The 16,654-nt window shown below is 39.9% G+C and overlaps 1 protein-coding gene across 6 annotated transcripts in view; it reads right to left on the reverse strand.

The window, feature by feature from the left end:
* The window catches only part of PRUNE2 (prune homolog 2 with BCH domain), a 1,332,432-nt gene that overhangs the window by 1,045,891 nt on the left and 269,887 nt on the right, over window positions 1–16,654 (reverse strand). Inside the window, exon 1 of one of the 6 annotated variants that reach the window (XM_044060867.1) lies at window positions 5,298–5,579. The exons of the other annotated variants lie outside the window; for them this stretch is intronic. The gene's annotated coding sequence lies outside the window, so the exon portion shown is untranslated. Of the gene's footprint in view, window positions 1–5,297; window positions 5,580–16,654 lie in introns of those variants that run through there. 6 annotated transcript variants of the gene reach the window in all.

Here is a 16,654-nt window from a genome sequence, read left to right on the forward strand (position 1 = left end):
CTCTATTGGAGAAGACTTATGTGTGGGAGTTAGGAGCAAGAGTTTAGTTTTTTGGGGTTCAGAAGGAGGCAACCTTGTGTAAACCATTGTTCTACTGTATTAAACACTTTTTGGGTTAGGGACTGCAGTTCAGATGAAGATGTGGCTGAGCATATTAGTGTGGAATCATCTGCATATTATATACAAGTAGCCTGAGGAATTACTAAGTGAAGGTCATTAATGAAAATTGAAAATAGGAGAGGTCCCAGTATGGAGCCTTGAGGGACACCAAGAGTAATGGGGAGGTGGGTAAATAGATTATTATCCCATAGCACTGCCTGTTGTCTATTTTCTAAGTAGGATTGGAACCATATTATAGCCAGTACATCTAGTGAAAGAGATTTGATGATATTTATAAGTATCTGGTGGTTAACCATATCAAATGCTTTTGAAAGATCAATAAAGAGTGCAGAAGAAAGCATGTTGTTGTTATGTTTTTTGTTAATGCAGTCAGTAAAGGATAAGAGGGCAGTGGTAGTACTGTGGAATGGCCTAAATCCATGTTAACACTTGGAAAGTAGGTTATTTTGGATTATGTGGTCAAGTAGTTGACTATGGATGCATCTTTCCATAATTTTTGCCAAAGGTGAGAGTAAGGCTATTGGTCGGTAGTTAGAAAATTCGTAAGAGTTGCCACCTTTATGTAGGGGGATAATGTGGGAGATTTTCCAGATAGTTGGGATTTGTTCTTCGCTTATGGTTCTGTTAATCAGGATGGAAATGGGATAGGTTATGGCTAGGGCAGCTTTTTGCAGATATTCTGCAGGTAGTTGGTCAGCTGAGGGAGTATATGGTTTACGTTTTTGGATTAGGGTGAGAATTTGTGATGTAGGTACTGGCTGCAAGAGAAAAGGAGGGAGTGGGCTAGTATTAGAGGTTGTGAGAGTTGAGCTATCAGGTGATAGCTAATTTGCAAGTGTTTAAATGGCCTCTGTGAAAAAAGTATTGAAGGTATTGGCAGTTTGCTTAGGATTCTCATGGTCAGAGCTTTGGGGGGGTTGGTGTAATGGATTGACCTGGGTGGAGTAGTTTGTTAATGGCTGCCCAAAACTTTTGTGGTTTCTTTTGGTGAGTTTGCTGGAGTTGTAAGTAAAAGTTTCTTTTGTCTGAGAGTATAGCTTCCTTTGTGTTATTTCTCAGCTGTCTAAAGTTTTGTTGATCTACAGGGTTTTTAGTGGTATGCTATTTGGCCCAGACTTTATTTCTAAGTATGATTTTTTGCTTGGTTTCTCTAGAAAGCCATGGGGCAGGTTTAGTCCTAATTCTGATAGATCAGGTTGGTGCATGGTGGTCAAGAACTGAAAGGAATTTAGAATTAAAGTATCTTACGGCTTCCTCAAGAGGGAGGTATTTCGTGGGAGACCAATCACATGCCCTAAGTTCTCTTTGGAAGAGATCAGGGTTAAAGTTTTTATTGGTTCGAGTTGTCTTGAAAGTGGTTGGGGAGGGTATATTGGTCTTATGCCTGATAATATAGGTGAGTGAGTGATCACTTAAGTCATCTGGGAGGGTCCCTACTTCATATGCTTGGAGATGATTGTTTATGAGTATCCAATCTAAGGCACTTTCTTTCCTACTGGGTTTGTTGATTCTAGTAGGGGAGGTGATGGTTTGAGAGAAACCATACAGGTTGATATGGGTAGAAGGGTGTTCAGTGCTACAAGACTTCCAATCAATATTAATGTCACCTAGGACTATAGTTTGTTGTGGGAAGTTTTGAGATAGGCAGCAAAGGATATCTTCTAGGGCGTTGTTGTTATTGCCAGGAGGAAGATAAATGCATATGATATATATGGATTTTCTTGTATTGAGCTGAAGTTTAGAAATTAAGATTTCAGCGTTAGTGTCAAAATAAAAAGACTCACAGAGGCTTCAGGAAAGAAAAATAAAAAAAAAGAAAATTGAAAGGAGCTTCATTTTACTTCTGTGGCTGTTGTTCTCCACACACTTAAATATATTACACCCCTTCTCACCACAATCCACTCTCTAAACACAGAAGACCAGGCCACTTCCATAACTTCATATGGGAGGGTCCATGTTAGACATGGGGGAATACACGGGAATTTAAGGTGACAAACTGCCATGATTAACAGTGGTTGTGGACCAACAGGAAAATTATAACAAACAGAAAGTGCTGGAAATGTGTAATGTCTTATTCCTAGTTGTGTTGCAAGTATCAAATCTGCGTGTTTTTATTTACATGTGAACAACTGTAAACTGTTTCCCACAGGAACATAGTTTGAGCTGAGAACTGGTGCATGCAGATGTGGTCTGTCAGCCTCACAGAAGTAAGCTCAATCAAACAGAAGTGCGATCTTCTGAAGGCAAAGCCATTTATAAAGCCTTTGTTTCAAAGGGTAGTGCCTATAAGACACTTCAGCAGCTGGGAATTTATTCCTCAAACAGCGCTAAACAGAAGTGCTTCTTGCTGCCAGTGCATTGAATAGACAACTCACTAAAACCTTTCCTGCATGACTACATTTCATGGTTTGTGAGAAGAGGGGGGCATTTAATTATTAGAAAAGTACAACACAGGTATTTCGTGTAGAATTTTACAGAATGCATCTTTATGCCATCAAAACTCGTTCATAAACTTTGCCAAGTGCCTTAAATAATGCCTAAGGCCTGAAGATCTCAGGAAGGGATTTGGGACTCACTGAGGGACACTCACAGTAAAATGCACTAATAAACCAAGTTAGAGCCACAGCTACCTTTGGTTAAACAACTCCACTCACTGGGGACACTTGCATTAAAAAAATGTATAAATAAGTAATCCAACCAGAACTACAGCGCTCTTGGGGCTGACTCCACTGGGGACTGGGGACACTTATGACTGCACTAAAAAATAAAAGAGCCACAGCTACCTTTGGGTTAAACTCCAGGACTCACTGGGGGACACTCGCACTAAAATGCACTAATAAACCAAGTTAGAGCCACAGCTACCTTTGGGTTAAACTTCAGGACTCACTGGGGGACACTCACAGTAAAATGCACTAATAAACCAAGTTAGAGCCACAGCTACCTTTGGGTTAAAGACTTGTTAGATACTTTCATTACTATGCATGGGCACAGGAAACACGTATTTAGCGACAAGGCAATTACAATCATACTGTAGATTCTGATACTCATTTCTGGGTCTGTTAAACTTTGAATGCACGCAATTTGAGAGTGCATCTGTACTTCAAACTCAGCAGATTTCTAGGGATCTACCAAGTAAGTGAACTGTTCCTAAAAAGTCACAGTGTACCTCATGCTAAATAAACTAGCTTCAGAACCTCTTCCTGCCTGCTAGACCTTTTCTGAGATATTTTGCTCCATTTGGTCAAAATCACAAATGCAACACTAGCTTCAGAATTAACACAACACCAGCTTCAAGACAGAGGCATGCTGCCAGGAAATTCAACAAAAACTTTGTATTGATTTAAATAAAAAAAAAATGGGGGCAAATTTCCTGGCATCATTCTGTCCTGCAATTGGTGTTGAACTTTTCATGTTAAAACTGTTTTTCTCTTTTAGAAGCTGAGTAAGCTGAGTTTAAAAGAGTTAAAAATAATACATATGTTGTTACGATAGGACTTGAAAATATGGCCCCTGCATTAAGAGGTTCACCTTACTAGGCACATTTAGGAATTGATTTCTCTGCATCTCTCCACAATCTATTTGGAAACAGATTGCCTGTATCAGCATGGAGATGGGACAGCTAAGGAAGCTGCCATAGTACTGACGGTTCTTCCACCACAGTAAAACACATTCCCTACCAGATAGAATGGATGTCACTACTCGGATAGTTCACACGTCTGAAATGCTGCTTTGATTTCTCCTATGACAGCGCTGTTAGGTCTATTCATTAACAATGCCTCTACAAAGTCAAAACACCAAAGTCCCAGAACATTTACTAGATAATATTTATACGACAAGATGGTAATATTGTCAATGGAGCAAAGTAAACCAGTTTCAGAGGATGCCAGTGTGCTTAGTTAACTATCCTCTGAAAGCATTGTGTCACCTTCTCTCTAGATGAAAAGGTCACGGCATGCATATATGCAGAAAATGTAACAGATGACGGCAGGACATCTAACAGCTATTTATTACAACAGGACGTCTGACTTTTATATCAGCATTCAGTTACCTGACATAGTCACTATTAGCTAACTATGTCAAAGCAGTAGGCTTTTATGACAAAGGCAGAAACCCCATCGAAGTCATAGCTAAAAAAGGTACCAGATAATTCATACAACTTCCAATGTCACGTCAGCATGCCAAAAGGCATTACAGGGACCGACAAAACCAATATAACCAAGTTAATTCCTGCACAAGTATCCAAAGGTAACAGATTTCAGCACAACAACAAAAATTATAATGTCTATGTGACACTAACATTTATTGATACTTCTGTAGTATACGAGCATCAACATTAATTTAGATAGTGGTACTGAAATGCTTTTATTATCCACCTCACTGCAGAACTAAAAATATTAACTTGTAAATACTAAAACATGTTTGCACTAGGTCTCGATCAGACATTTATATTTTGTGTATAATACATTACAAAACAACAGAAAATTCAACTTTTGAGGCACAGAGAAAGAAACATGAAGGAAGAGAAGCAAATAATCCACAAATATTTTTTTTCCTAAAGAAACAGTTGACTTACTACTGACTATGCAATCATTTCAGAAGGATTTTATTAATTTTTATCTTTCAGTTCTCCTTCATACAAGCATAACACATCATTTCATTTCATTTTGTACAAAAGGTGAAACAGAAAATATACACACTGATCTGTTCATGGTGTGTAAACAAAATCTCAGCAAGCAACATATTTGCATAGGACTAGACAGGAAAAAAACAGACTAGAAATGCACTTTGTTAGGTCGATTGTTTATACTTGGTACACTAAACTCAAGAAAGCAGCTTCATGATACGGGACTTTGTTTCAAACTAAAGCAGTAGACAGAATGTTGTTTGTGGGGAAATATACACTGAGGACTTCTATACAAAAAAGTCATCACAATGCATACCTTCCCTCTAGAACAGCTGCTGCAGTACATGTCACAATACAAGACAGCTGTCTTTACCAATATGAGCAAAGAAACAGTCTATGCTGTATATCCTGTGAACAATCACTTACACACCAATTTCAGTTTAAAAGCTTCCAAATAATTCACTCCTCTAAATATTAAATATATGCTTTTATTTAGTCTACTTATATGCAAAGCACAAACAATTAAAAAATAGAATCATGCATGCATGCTTACCTTTTCTAAGACTTAAAAGAGGATTTTTTTCTTTCAATTCAGCAACTGATGTTTTTGTGCACTTCAGACTCCCCCTGAGCAGCAGTTCACTAGGAGCACAAAATCTCCACCATTTTCTGATCACATGACCTGTGCTACATCAACATGAGGAGGATCACCTGCTACCAGCTGGCCTGTACAGCCAAGACCATACAAAGACTCGCTGAGATGACAAAAGAAGGGATCAGCAGTGTGGATTCTGATGCAACTGTTTCCACCAGCCTCTGAGAATCTGTATCCCAGCACTGTGAAATGATGTAGCGATGTCTCACTCTTCCCATAACTACCTAAAGCTGCCTTGAGCTAAAGTATTTTTTTTTCTCTTTGGTACAGAAGCAAGGATGCAAATGTCCTAGCTAAAAAAAGAAGCTTGCTTTCTCTGTGAAAAATTACACCTTAGGTGAGAGAAACATTTAACTCTTCTCAAGGGAAAAGTATATAAATGTGAAAATTGTGCTCAGGGACTACACTGATAAGAATATCAGTGTCACAGTAAACTCATCTAAATGCATTTTTCCCCAGAACCTATCTTCTGAGCAAGATATCTTCCCACTTGGAGGTTTAGTACAATAAAATAAAAGCATCCGAAAGAGTATAATTCTGATTCATGAGAAGACAGCAATATAGATCACTATCTTCACCAGAGCTTCTTTCACTTATAATGCACTGTCTTCTGGTTACACAGAAACAGAGATCTGGTGCCTATGAAACACTTCAGGGAACAACAGAGACCAGGGCTGAATGTAAGCACCTTCATTAACTGCCTTCTGTAACTATGAGATGTCAGCACACAAACTCTGTCTTTCTTAATATAGTTACATGTGAATACTGCAAAACAGACAGACACTCCAGTAAAAAGACACAAATCTGAGGAAAGAAACAGTAAAGAAAAAAAGTGATACCACCATAAAATCAATGCACAACTATTATGTGTAAAAATAATCACTCTTTATGCATCAATGCATTACCCTTGGTAAACAAATTCAATTAAAAGGTTTCACCTAAGCTCTACCCGACAAGATAAAAGACATACAAACAGCAAGCAGGAAAGGTGCATTTCATCCATACATTCTAGTTATTGAATTGGCTGTCATATTACAGGACTGACATCTCCTTCATACTAGAAGGTTACTTTGGACATCTTCCCTCAATTCTGCACTCCATTCATTATAGGTTTTATTTTTTTCTAACTCAACAGAAAGGTTGTCATTCTGTTGCTGGTTACCATTTTGTGAATACTTTTCACATATCTCCTGCCTCTACTTGCCACTTGCATTATATTATACATGTTTGTGAATATAATTTTTAAATAAGTTTAGTTTAAACACTTAATTTACTTAAGCAAATCCACTTTAAGCCACAGTTGGAGTAATACAAGTTGCTTTGCTAAGTAGGGGGCAGAAAAAATAAAAATAAAATAAAAATAAAGGAAAGCAATAAAGAAAAAAGCAGCAGATCAAGTTGTAGTCCAATAACCACATGAAAACTGGAGCATGTACAAGTATTCAATGTCTGATTGCTGAATTTGTTTCAAGAGACTTTCAGGTACTGAAACACTTCTCCAATGAAATGCATCATTATCAATGTGTCAAAATTGTATTTATGTCAGACCAAACTGTGGCATTTGAGAATAGCTTGGTTTTGGGAGTTACATACTAACCTGTGATTTTGTAAGCATGGAGGTAATTAAGGGGGTGGAGAGGGGTGAAGGCTACACACACAGAGGTTGCAGGGAGCCATACACCTCTAGCAAACATAATGTTTTCACTTTGATTTGTTGTACTTAAGTCTGCCAGCACTCTGTTGTGATGATGTGATCTATATGTTGTTATAATCACTATGTCCGGTAAAAATGCTGGTTGTCAGTTTTAACGGGCTTTTACTGGTTGATTCTGATACCCTGACATTTGACTGTCTGTTCTGTTTTGCTTTTTTTTTTCTTCTGACAAGAATCCATGAAGACTGCATTATTACAAACCAAATGTTTCACAATTAGACGTTAGAAATAGGCTTCTACCACTGCCAATCAGTGTAAAAATAATACTGAGAGATGCAGTTTGAATCTAACCACCGCCAATCAGTGTAAAACTAATACTGAGAGATGCAGTTTGAATCTAACCACTGCCAAACAATGTAAAAATAGTACTGAGAGATGTGGTTTGAATCTAACCACTGCCAAACAATGTAAAAATAATACTGAGAGATGTGGTTTGAATCTAACCACTGCCAAACAATGTAAAAATAATACTGAGAGATGTGGTTTGAATCTAACCACTGCCAAACAATGTAAAAATAATACTGAGAGATGCAGTTTGAATCTAACCACTGCCAAACAATGTAAAAATAATACAGAGAGATGTGGTTTGAATCTAAACACTACCAACCAATGTAACTAGCCACCAGGGATATGGTCTGTCGAGTCATATCACTAATGAGAAACTGATTTGCATACCTCTCAGCCTCTTATCACAAAAACTAAGGATAAAGCCTAAAATAGTAGGAGGACAAAGGCCCAATAATAGTTTAAATATTGCTTGCATCAACTTAGAAAGTTGACAGAATAACGGGTTTTGTGTTAACAGGCATTTCCTGAAGGATATAAAGTCTGAAACACAAATGTGTCACATTATTTAGTGACTTCAGTCCACAGTGATTTCCTAGACAGCCACAAATTTTAGGTGGAACACACCAGTAATATGAGGCAAAAGTCTTGGTTTTCTGTGAGAGCCTGGACAACTGAGAGGCATGCTGGTTTAGTTGTAAATAATGCGCTGCAATATGGAATTAAAGACTAATTTATTGAGTTCAGATTGTCCACAACAGCATCCAAGAAATACATACTGCTACTCTGGCTATGGACCTTCAGAACAGACTTCATACTGAGCAGTCATCAAGCAGAGTCTTTGTCCTGGTTTTGACCCCTTTCTCATCACTATCTCATAAGTTCATAGGTTAATCAATACTAAGCTGTTGATCCAATGGATGATTTGTAATCTAACCACAAACTCCTAAATTGTAAGTACCTATTGAGAAGAATAATACCTAGTTTCAACCCTTTCAGCGAGGGCTTGATCCAGACCCAGGGTGTATTTATGATTGCCCATCTCTTCATCCAGGTTACACTTAAATAAGATCAGGGAGCTATTTTGCTTTATATCCAAGTGAATTTTGATTCCATAAAAATTGATTTTCAGGGAGACATATCACTCTCACCAACATGTCCTATATATGCTTTGGTAGAAGTTTAAATCCCTTGAGGTGGTTCTTTTGGTGGTATTTTTTGTGGATATGTAGGAAGTGGCATAGAGCTAGATCCTATGAAATTCGCTAGGCTAGACAGAGTTCCCCCTCGAGAGTCTGCAGGAAAGAGAAAAATAATGAGAGAGAGAGAGAACTTCAATGTGGGCTGCAGAGCACAAGAAAGACATACACATGATTGTCTTATTTAGGAAATGCTGGGGTCTCTCATGTTGGGTCATAGGCTTAGATGTGAACATGCCAAAGGGAGCATTATACTGTAATATGGGCCTGATGAGGGAGGAATTTAGAGGGAGGATGATTTCCCTACACCTATAAGATATACCTCTGTGGATTAGTCTGGCTTTCCTAATGACGGACAGCAAAATTCATTGCATAGTAATAATGAATGCAGAGACATAAACATTAAAAGATCCAGTCAGCGTCCATTGAAAAAAAAAAAGATATATACAAAATGTAAGCTAAGATGTGCATAAAATACAATACAGTCATACATATAATACCTAGACTTCTATATACATGTGAAATGTTTGCATATATGATGTCACATTAACAGGCTGGGAAAAGTTTATTAAATGTAATTTAATATTTATGATAAGAGATATTAAGTTATCTAACCATTGTCATGGTAGCAGTTGCAGGTAGAGTCAGTAAAGAGATAATCTGTAAGTTCATCTTTGAAGCTTTTAATGGATTTTAAATTTTTGATGTCTGCAGGCAAGTGGTTCCAAGTAACAAGTCCCGTCAGAGAAGGCTGTCTCACCTACAGCAATTTTAAATGGAAGGTGTACTAGAGTGAAACTATTGTGCTGTGTACTTCTGAGTACATAAGTGTTGTCTTGTAATGGTAGTTTCACTCGAAAAGTTGGGCAGTGACAGTGATTTAGCACCTTGTAATTACAGTACTTAGAGGTAAAGTGCAGCTATGAGGCACTGAAAGCAATTTGATTTTTTTTTTTACCAAATTGCAATGGTGTTTCTGGGTGTCTGCTAATACAATGAATCTGCAGATTTTATCCTCAGCAGTCTGCATTCTGTGAGTATTGTGGGCTGACTACATAACAAGAAAAGGAAGGCCATTGTGAAGGCTGCCAGCCTAGCCAGATATAATTTTGTAAATAATTCCATGTCATTTGTAAATATTACTGTAATCCATAGGATTGTTTTAGAAATGTAAAGAGAATTATATGTTATGATTAAACTATATGTTGTACTGAGCTTCAAAAATGTAACCGCAGTGCACTCTGCTGGAGGAAAGCTGATAAGTCAGGCATTTTATGACTAATTTCTAGCTTGGAGACAGAATGTCTGGACTAAAGAATTCTTTCTATTGTCTTAGGACAAGAGTTAATTACTAGATTTTACATGGAAGATGTATTTTATTGTTGTGGCTTCCTGCAGGTGCAGATTACAAAAATAAATGTAAACTTTGAGTTTCTGTTAGCCTGGGAACCTAAATCAGAACTGTTAAGAATGATGTAATCTGAAATGACCCAGCAGTACTATGTTATCAATTTAAGACTTTCTCAGAGAGAAAGAGAGCATTTTGGATTTTGTCTGAACATGAACACATCAACTCACCAGCACTCTGCTTTTGCTCTGTAAGTAATATATTTATTTAGAACAGTGATTTCTCTTAGAGAGAGATAAAAATAGCCAGATTAGTCTAGCTGTTTTCTGTATTTATGTCAGACTATTCTACAGTATTGTTTTAAAACATTTTCCTGTGATTCCTGAACTCTGTAATGACATTGTGTCGAACTAATACGATTTGTCTTGTGTTTTTATTATTATTATTATTATTATTATTATTATTATTATTAAATATTTTTAAACCTTTCAACTGTGGCTGTTTTGTGTAAAGGTAACTTAAGCTCTAAGAGTACATTGCATGTACTTGGTGATACTGTCTAAGCCAATCCAATAGCTTTAGCCCTGGGTCACACTATTTGGATAACAGTAATGTCACACTTACTATTTGGATAGCAGTAATATTACACAGTGAAATTGGTCACCCTTTGGGAAGGGCCTTATTAGTACCTTTTAAATAGTGGTTGGTGGCAGTGGATTACTACCTTATAGCCTGGGTAGAAAGGGGCATAGCAGGAGAACCTGTGCCAGCCTTCCCCAGGATTGTCTCTGTGTTTGTATATAACTCATATCTTAAAGTTTGTGTGTGTCAGCTACTTGGGCAGGGACACAAAGCACTGGTTGGACAGAGAGGGCACTGGAGGTTTTAGCTTGACCACAAGGCTTAGAACTGGATCCTATAGCTGTGCCAGTGGGGAGTCTTATTTGGGATCTGGAGAGAAAGGAAGAAACCAGCCCCAGACTAACTGTGATCTCTGTGTGATCTTAAAGGAAATTGTATTTTACTGCATGTGTATTTGTTATTGTTCCCAATGTGCACACCCCTCACTGGTGCTAGTGGAGAGGATTGAGGCTCCTTGATTACTGGGCCAGTGTACAGGCATCACATATTAATTGTTTGGCAGTGGTGGGCTATTTACATCAAATATTAATTGTTTGATAGTGGTGAGTTAGCCACATCACATACTAATTGGCTTGTAGTGGTATGAATATTGAATTCCTGTAGCTTGTGTACAGTGATCACTGAAGGTGTTTTTGCACTCTAAATCAGCCATGCAGTGAATATATATGAGTTTAGATCACAATTGTTTTATTTCTTTTGTTAGCTTAGTTAGTCAGGGTGAGCAGGCAAGCATGTCAGCAGAGGAGTATGGCAAGCTGACAAGGAGACAGTTAGCTGAGATGTGCCAGGCTAAAGGACTGGTGCATGGAAATCTGACTAAGGCAGACATGATTGCAGCTTTGGTCACAGCTGCATCAGAAAACAGCAATCAGAAAGATGATCAGACTGGCCGTGGAGATGTACAACTCTCAGAGAATGGACAGCTCAACCTTTCTGCAGAGGACTTAAAAATCCATCTGAAGCTAAAGATACTTAAGTTGGTGGCCAAGTGTTTGGAAATGGAAGCTGAGGAGAAGGAGAGCCAGAGGCAGCATGAAAAGGAGATGCTGACTCTTCGCCAGAGTCATGTAGGTAATGGGGAAGGGAGTAACTGGATCCCAGAAGTAAAAAAGGTCAGTAAATTTCTTCCACAGTTTACAAAGGGGGTTAATTTTGATAGTTGAATTCATATGTTTGAGAGGGTATGCAAACAGTATGATGTTGACCAAAGGCTCTGGGTATGGTTCCTGACCCCTTACTCCTTGTAAAGCTATAAATGTACTTTCCAAATTATCTGACATTGGCCATTTTAACTATAATGGTGTAAAGAATTGCTTGTTAGAATTATTTAAGCTAACACCTGAAACTTATAGGAAAACGTTTTGTGAGCATAGACGCAAGGCAGATGAAAGTGTGTGTGAATATGTTGCTGAACTAAGCACTTATTTTCATAGGTGGGTGAGTGGATGTCAGGTCACCACTTTTGAAGGGCTGCAGACCTTTTGTTGAGGGAACAAGTACTTAGCACTTTGCCTGAGGGCATGAGGATCTGGTTAGCTGAAAGACAACGTGCTACTTCAGATGAGTTGGAGAAGAAGAGGGACCTAAATCTAGCAAGCAGGGTAACCCTGCACAGGAAAGGGACCCCTAGTACTGCTCATGGGTCTAAGGGAACCCATGATGGGTAGCCCAGACTGCCCCAACAGAATTTGCCAGTAGCAGGGGTAGCCACTAGTACAGGTACGCGTCCAGGACCTAGGGTTAAATGTTTTGAATGCACCCAGTGGGGCCATGTGGCATATAGATATCTACGGAGGCAAGATGAGGAAAAAAAGGTGAGAGAGCCACTAAGTGGGAAGGACAAAATGCCAATAGTAGGTTATCTTGTGACAACAGTGGTACCAAACTACCATCCTGCAGATGTCCTGATAGGGAAGGATTTTGATAATGCAGTACCATATGATAATGCAGTTACATGCAGTCAGGCTAGGAGACAAGCATGTGAGTCTGGTAGCCTGGGGGAGACCCAGTCAGACCACATACTTGCAGCCAGGACTAGTGAGGTTGTTACTTTAGGGAGGGAGCTACCCTCTAACAGTGACACTGAAGGTGGGCCATAGCTACTTGAGGGTACTGATGGTCCTTTGGACAGAGTGACTGCAAAGGTAGAGGTGAGTAGTAGTACCCAGGCTGACAGTGAGGCACTACTGTCAGAGGATGCCAGAGTTCCTGTGGAAGGGGAGTTGGGAAGGGTTACAAAGAGAGAGTTGAGACAGGCTCAGCTCTCTGACCCCACATTGCAAGGCCTGAGGCAGGTAGCTAGTGAGGCACCTCATTCTCAAGGGAAGGGGGAATCTGTATACTAGGACAAAGGGTTACTGTATAGAGAGTGGACCCCTGAGGGAGGGCTAGAAGGTGAGAACATACAGCAGTTGGTAGTGCCTGCAGCCTACAATCAGGCACTTCTAGCCATAGCCCATGATATTTCCTTTGCAGGTCATATGGGCATAAAAAGTACAAAGAGATGTATTATGCAGAACTTTTATTGGCCTGGGATTTCTAGAGATGTAATAGGGTAGGCAGTGGCTTTGTCCTCCATTGAGGCAGAAAAGTTAGCAAATGCTTTGTTAGAAATTTTTAGCAGGATAGGTTTTCCAAACAAAATACTGACTGACAGAGGTTCCAATTTCATCTCAGACCTGCTGGCTTATCTGTGGAAGTATGAGGGTGAAGCACCTGAAGACCACCCCTACCATCCCCAGACTAATGGTCTGGTTGAGACGTTAAACTCTACACTCAAGTCCATGCTAGTGGCATTTGAAGACCAGTTTAAGAGGGAGTGGGACAAATATTTTCCCCACCTGTTGTTTGCTTACAGAGAGATTCGCCAGGAATGCACAGGTTTTTCACCCTTTGAATTGCTGTATGGGCATAGGGTGAGGAGGCCTCTAGACTTAATCCGTGATGAATGGGAAGGTGAGTGTGAATCCCACAAGGACTGTGCTGTGGCATTTGTCTTAAACCTGAAGACAAGGCTCATGGAACTCATGGGCTTGGCCCAGGAGACCTGGCAGAAGCCCAACAACAGAAAAAGGTCTGGTGTAACAGGAATGTTTGAGCTAGAGAGTATGCTATAGGGCAGCAGGTAATGGTTCTCATTCCTGTCAGACACAACCAGCTCCAAGCAACTTGGGAAGGACCCTACAAGGTGGTAAGAAAGGTCAGTGATGTTAACTACATGGTGGAAATGCTAGGCAGGAGGCAGGACCACAAATAGTACAATGTTAACATGATGCAACCTTACCATGATAGGGAGGCCCTTGTGCTGAGTATTTGCAGTGAATTGCAGGAGTAGTCTGAAGGAGATCTGGTAATTAATCTCCTCAGTGAGGCTGAGAATGACACCTCAGTGGAAGGGGTAGCAGTGTCCCAGCAGCTATCTCCTACCCAGGTTCGAGATATTCAAGCAGTGTTACAGGTGTTTGGTGACATGTTCATTGGGAAACCAGGGTTCACCCACCTGGTGCAGCATGAGGTGGATACAGGACCCCAAAGGCCTATTAGGCAGGCCCCTTACAGGGTGCCTGAAAGAGTCAAACAGACTCTGAGGGAGGAGATTCAGGAAATGTTGGAACTAGGGGTAATTCAAGAGTCCAACAGTCCCTGGCCTCCCCAATGGTGCTGGTGCCAAAGAAGGATGGCAGCACCAGGTTCTGTGTTGACAACAGGAAATTAAATAGTCACACAGAGTCAGATGCTTACCCCATGCCAATGACAGATGAAGCCCTAGAGCAGCTTGATGGGGCTAAGTATCTTACCACCGCTGATCTTACCCAGGGTTACTGGCAGGTGCCCTTGACTCCCAGTGCTAGAGCGAGGTCAGCTTTTGTGAATCCTTTTGGCTTGTATAAGTGAGTTCACTAAGATGCTCTTTGGGATGAAAAATGCCCCAGCAAATTTTCAGAGTCTGGTAGTTTATCTCCTAGCAGGACCAGGAGGGTTTACCCTTGCTTACCTAAATGATATTGCCATCTACAGCCATTCCTGGCAAGAGCACCTTCAACATGTCAGGGAGGTGCTGCGCAGACTACAGAGGGCAGGGTAGACCATTAAGCTGAGCAAATGCCAGGTGGGTATGGCAGAGGTCTCCTACCTGGGACATAGAGTGGGGAGTGGTAAGATCAGGCCAGAACTTGCCAAAGTGGAAGCCATTCAGGCATGGCCTGCACCTGTTACCAAAACACAGGTGAGGGCATTCTCAGGGACAGCAGGGTACTACAGAAAGTTTGTTCCCAATTATAGTACCGTAGCTGCTCCCCTCACAGACCTGACAAAGAAAAACAGGCCAGATATGATAGCTTGGCCCACAGGATGTGAGCAGGCATTCCAGAAGCTTAAAGAAGCTTTGGGAGGACCCCCTGTGTTAGCCAGTCCAGACTACAGCAAACGATTTCTTGTGTAGGTGGATGCTTGAAACCATGGGGTGGGGGCTGTACTTAGCCAGATTTCTTCAGAGGGAGACGAGCACCCAGTGATTAATCACAGTCATAGACTTCAACCCAGGGAGGGATGCTATGCAGTTGTAGAAAAGGAATATCTATCTATAATGTGGGCACTGCAGAAACTTCAGCCTTATCTGTATGGAAGGAAATTCACTGTAGTTACAAATCACAATCCCCTAACATGGTTACACCGAGCCAGCCATCAAAATGCCAAGTTGCTAAGATGGAGCCTAGGGTTGCAAGCATATGATATGTCAGTGCAGCACCACAGTGAGGTTAGCAATGCCAATGCAGATGGGTTCTCAAGACAGGGAATGGGGTAATATTCAGATAGACCTAACCCTCTCAAGCAACATTTCTCAAGGGTCACTTGAAAAACTAACTTGAGTTCTTGGGGGGGATATGTGAAGGCTACCAGCCTAGCTAGATAGAATTTTGTAAATAATTCTATGTCATTAGTAAATATTAATGTAATCCATAGTTTGTTTTACAAATGTAAAGAGAACTATATGTTATGATTAGACTATATGTTGTACTGAGCTTCAAATATGTAACCACAGTGCACTCTGCTGGAAGAAAGCTGAAAAGTCAGGCATTTTATGACTGTTTGATCTCCAGCTTGGAGACAGGATGTCTGGACTAAGGAATTATTTCTATTGTCTTAGGACAAGAGTTAATTACTAGATTTTACATGTAAAATGTCTTATTGACGTGGCTTCCTGCAGGTACAGATTACAAAAAGAAATGTAAATTTTGAGTTTCTGTTAGCCTGGTAAACTAAATCAGAACTGTTAAGAATGATGTAATCTGAAATGACTCAGCAGTACTGGGTTATCAATTTAAGACTTTCTGAGAGAGAAAGATAAAGCATTTTGGATTTTGTATGAACCTGAACAATTCAACTCATCAGCACTCTGCCTTTGCTCTGTAAGTAAGATATTTATTTAGAAAAGTGATTTCTCTTAGAGATAGATAGAAATAACCAGATTACTCTGGCTGTTTTCTATATTTACGTCAGACTATTCTACAGTATTGTTTTAAAACATTTTCCTGTGATGTCTGAACTCTGTAATGTCATTGTGTTGAAGTAATAAGATGTGTCGTGTTATTATTATTATTATTATTATTATTATTATTATTATTAAATATTTTTAAACCTTTCAATTGTGGCTGTTTTGTGTAAAGGTAATTTAAGCTCTTAGAGTACATTGCATGTATTTGGTGATAGTGTCCAAGCCACTCCAATAGCTTTAGCCCTGGGTCACACTTACTAGTTAGGTAACAGTAATATTACACAGTGAAATTGTTCACCCTTTGGGAAGGGCGTTATTAGCTGATAAATAGTGGTTGTTGGCAGTGGATTACTACCTTATAGCCTGGGCAGAAAGGGGCATAGCTGGAGAACTTGTGCCAGCCTTCCCCAGGATTGTTTGTGTGTTTGTACATGTCATATCTTAAAGTTTGTGTGTGTGTGTGTGTGTGTGTGTGTGTGTGTGTGTGTGTGTGTGTGTGTGTGTGTGTGTGTGTGTGTGTGTGTGAACTACTTCGGCAGGGACACGAAGCAATGATTGGACAGAGAGGGTGAT

Source organism: Protopterus annectens, chromosome 2.part0, assembly GCF_019279795.1.
Source record: "Protopterus annectens isolate FY-2018-M chromosome 2.part0, PAN1.0, whole genome shotgun sequence".
Lineage (NCBI taxonomy): Eukaryota > Metazoa > Chordata > Ceratodontiformes > Protopteridae > Protopterus > Protopterus annectens.